Source organism: Triticum dicoccoides, chromosome 2B (genome assembly GCF_002162155.2).
Source record: "Triticum dicoccoides isolate Atlit2015 ecotype Zavitan chromosome 2B, WEW_v2.0, whole genome shotgun sequence".
NCBI classification, from domain to species: domain Eukaryota; kingdom Viridiplantae; phylum Streptophyta; class Magnoliopsida; order Poales; family Poaceae; genus Triticum; species Triticum dicoccoides.
In genome coordinates, this window is record NC_041383.1 from 98,408,439 (window position 1) to 98,413,278 (window position 4,840).

The 4,840-nt window shown below is 45.7% G+C and overlaps 1 pseudogene; it reads right to left on the reverse strand.

Moving 5' to 3' along the window:
* LOC119360570 overlaps positions 1-4,418 on the reverse strand; it is an 18,577-nt pseudogene extending 14,159 nt beyond the window's left edge.
* Positions 4,419-4,840: the final 422 nt, after the last annotated feature.

A 4,840-nucleotide genomic window follows, 5' to 3' on the forward strand; every position in this document is an offset into this window, starting at 1 on the left:
ACGTTGACAAATAGCCAAAAACCCATCACTTGGCCTACTTGATGCCTCGACGTCGACAAATAGCCAAAAACCCATCACTTGACCCTACTTGATGCCTCGACGTCGACAAATAGCCAAAAACCCATCACTTGACCCTACTTGATGCCTCGACATCGACAAAAAGCCAAAAACCCATCACTTGACCCTACTTGATGCCTCGGCGTCGATAAAAAGCCCAAAACCCATCACTTGCCCCTACTTGATGCCTCGGCGTCGATAAAAAGCCAGAAACCCTAACTTGGCCTACTTGATGCCTCGACCTTGATAAAAAGCCAAAAACAACCCTAATTGGCCCTACTTAACTAACTCAGAATCATCAGTTGAACACGAACATACTAAAGCAAAAATCATCATTTGCAAACAGATTACTTAAGATAACATTAACTAGCTCTAAATACCACCAAATTCAGCACTAGTTCAGATCATGCTAGGCTACTCTCTTACTAATGATAGGCTAGATTACTTTATACTAAAATTCAGATCATGCTCTAAAGTAAACAACTACTAAGTAAACAATGCTGGTGTGCTAACCCATGAATATTCTGTCCTAAAATAAGCTAACATGGCAGGGTTAAAAAATGACCTAACTAAACAATATTGCCAGATCCAAACTAAAAAATGCTGGTCTGCCAACCCATGCATCTACTCTCTTAAAATATGCTAACCTGACAGAGTTAACAAAATGACCTAACTGAACAATGTTGCCAGAACCAGACTAAACAATGCTGGCAGAGTAAACAATTAATGAATCCACTGTCCAAACTTCACATTATAATACAATGCCTGCTAGAGTGCCACATTACATGTCCATGGCAAACAAATGACAGATCTGTTAAGTTAATCAACAACTTCCAATTAGTTAAGTTGGAACCATACATTCTCTGCACAACAAAGAAACCTCCTGCCAGTGTGAATCCCTTAGAAAGCAACACGCCTTTCTGCTGCCTTCCCGTGTCCATGGCACAAAACATACATATCTGTCTCAGGGCCCTCGAAATCTGAGTCTTCGGTGCTAGCAGGAACCTGGAGTGCAAAGGAATGACAGAGATTTGGTCCAATGATTGAAAAGAAGCTCATTCCAGAAATCCCCAAATATCAAACCCTAACCCTAACTCTGAGAACTGACCTTAATGGTGCCGTCGTCGGAATCTGAGCTCATGTACTGCCTGGTGTGCTCGCTGCTATCCAACCCATCACTCCACGACACCATGGCACTGCGGCAACGGCACGGCGCGGCGACGACGGGTGCGGCGACCAGGAACAGAGCGAGAGCGAGAAGAGAGTGAGAGCGAGAAGAGAGCGAGCGAGCAGAGTGGAGAAGGAGTAACGGTTGGCACTTTTGACTGCTAGGACCAAACGGCGCCGTCTAACGCCGTCTGTCGGCTGTCGGGACAGCCTGGAGTGCCACGTACGCGAAAAACGGGCCCCACCTATCATAAACTCACTTAAGTCAGCCCAATCCGCCGATCAGTGGTTTTTGCAAAACAATTACGCTAGACGTGGTGTTTTCTGCAATGATTCTATATCCTAGTGTTTTTCGCAAAGCTAGCCCTCAATGTGGTGGTTTTATGCAATTTACTCCAGTAGCCATATGGGCCGCAGTAACCGTAGCGGGTGCATTCGGCGGACGGCCACTACCAGAGGACATCCCATGTTGATGTCCATCTACTCCAGCTTTGGAGCTGGTACTCGCTTGAGTAGGTCACCACATACCTTGTGTGGGCAGCACCTTCGGAGAGGGTATACATGACATATATCTCTTCCTCGTTGTCAACGAAGGCGGTGTAGATGATAATGGAGTTGTTGTTCATGCGTTGACTCATCACTAGGCCCCCCATCCATGTGGCGCTACATAACACCGGGCGTGACCCGTCCGAGAGGAATGTCTGGAGGAGCGTGCTCCGATCGACCCCAAAGGAGAAGCGCCCGGGTGAGGGGTCGCTAGAGCCCTTCCAGGCCACTATGCGCTCATTGTCCACACGCGCCCCGTACCTGTACCGGATCTTCATGCCGGGGAGGAACGTGTCAGCCGGGTGTTCAAAGCTTTGCCATAGCATGGTGCCGTTTGGCGAGCGGATGACGAGATTGCTGGTGTTCAGAAGCACTGCCGTCGGGGGAGATGATGCTGGTGCAACACCCACGTTGGTTGTTGCCCAAAGAACATGTCCCCCACCATCACCTTCGGAGAGAACGAGATTGGAGGTGTTGGTGAAGGAGAGTGTCGGTGGTGCAGACTGAAAGTTTGCGTGGAAGCGTATGCCTTTGGGCAGGGACGCGTACGTGTTTATATAGCCAGAGATAAGATACATGGTGCGGTAGTTAGGTTGGATTGATCCTCAAGAAAACCTATACAAGATCTGAGGATAAACCCTAACAACCTAACTACCTGATTACAACAAACACACACGCACACGATCTATCCCTATACGCGGGTGAATACGGTTTATACAATACCGCATACCCAAAGTACAATACTTTCTAACACGCCCCCTCAATCACAACTTCACCAAGTTGAGATTGGTTTTAAAATCTTCTAATTTCCGCCATGATAAGGCCTTCGTGAAACCATCTGCAACCTGATCCCCTGTAGGAATAAAACGAATGTCCAGCAGTTTGCTAGCTACTCTTTCTCGAACAAAATGATAGTCAACTTCTATATGTTTTGTCCTTGCATGAAATACTGGATTAGCAGATAAATACGTAGCACCAATGTTATCACACCAGAGGCGTGCAACTGGTGAATGCATAACTCCAAGCTCACGTAGCATAGCTTGAACCCAAATAATCTCGGCAGTAGCATTAGCTAAAGATTTGTACTCAGCCTCTGTGCTAGACCTGAAGACTGTAGCCTGCTTACGTGCACTCCAAGAAATCAAGTTAGGAACAAAAACACACAGAAACCTCCTGTTGATCTTCTGTCATCTGGGCATCCTGCCCAGTCAGCATCAGAGAAAGCACTAACAATATTTGAGCTTGACTTTGTAAATTTTATACCTGTACTCATAGTACCTCTAAGATATCTCAAAATTCTCTTAACAGCTGTCATATGCTGAGAAGTAGGAGAATGCAAGTACTGACATACCTTGTTGACAGGAAAACAAATATCAGGTCTTGTCAGTGTTAAATATTGCAAAGCACCTACCATACTCCTGTAATTGGTTGACTCTTCGGCCCCCAATGGTTCTCCTTCTTCTTTTGACAATTTTTCTGATGTAGAGAGAGGCATGTTTGAAATCTTGCAATTTACCATTCCGGCACGCTTAAGCATGTCCAAGACATACTTTTCTTGGGTGAGAAGTATTCCATCCTTTACTTTTCTGACTTCAATTCCCAAGAAATAGTGTAGATCACCTAAATGTTTCAAGGCAAAATCCTTCTTAAGATCTATCAACAGTGCTACAGTTGCATCTTGTGATGAGCTGGCAACGATGATATCATCAACATAGACCAACATAAAAATAATGATATCTCCTTTCCTATAAAAGAACAAGGAAGTATCTCCTTTGGATGATTTGAAACCAAGTTTTTGAAGTTTTTCACTTAACTTGGAGTACCAAGCCCTAGGTGCTTGTTTTAACCCATACAAAGCTTTATCAAGCTTGCAAAGATAATTTTCCTTGCCTTTTACCTCATAACCAGGTGGTTGCCTCATATAGACCTCTTCCTCTAGAACGCCATGGAGGAACGCGTTTTGAACATCCAACTGCCTTAAACTCCAGTTTCTTGATACTGCAACAGAAAGAACAAGTCTGATACTAGCTGCTTTCACAACAGGACTAAAGGTATCTTCATAGTCTATACCATATCTCTGTTTAAACCCCTTTGCTACTAGCCTTGCTCCGATACCATGAAAGTTTGCGTGGAAGCGTATGCCTTTGGACAGGGACGCGTACGTGTTTATATAGCCAGAGATAAGATACATGGTGCGGTAGTTAGGTTGGATTGATCCTCAAGAAAACCTATACAAGATCTGAGGATAAACCCTAACAACCTAACTACCTGATTACAACAAACACACACGCACACGATCTATCCCTATACGCGGGTGAATACGGTTTATACAATACCGCATACCCAAAGTACAATACTTCTAACACAGACGAGGTGGTGTTGGTGGCCGGGGTCTCTCGGTTGGCGACCCACACGACCGTAAGCTCGGGGATGCCATTGTACCAGATGCCCAAGTACAACTTGGTGGGAGTGGATTTGGAGGGGGCGAAGAAGCCCAAGGTGAAGGCACCGCCGTCGGAGACGATGATGGAGCCAGGGGAGAGCGGCTTGCCGGGGACAAGCCGGTTGTCGGACGCACTAAACGGCAGGACTATAAGAAGGATCAACACGGCGGTCCCGGAGAAGCATGGGAGAGCCTGCCACTCCATCGGTCGTTAAGGCCTAAAGCATACTCCCATGCTAATGTGCTATTGATGCTGCTAAGTGGTCTCGGCTATATATAGCCTTGGTCACAACTCACAAGCACAAAATGCATCGACAAACAAGGAGGACTCGTTCCAGCCTTGGCCACATGTTCGATTGTGGAAGCAAACGGCTCAGTAATGCAAAGATTTTTGTGTTGGAGCAGTTGACAGTATGCTGGATTGAGTTAACATCTCAGCTGTCCATGTCGGAGTAGGAATGCCACTGTCACTGTTGACTAGTCACACTAGTGACTGAAATATTAAGCTATACCGGTCCGTCTGCTCCAACATTGATTCGACTGGATCTTGTTAGAAAATGAAAGCATATGACTAAATCAGGAAGTGCGATTTATAACCGATGTAACTTTATCTTCTGTTATGCTTCT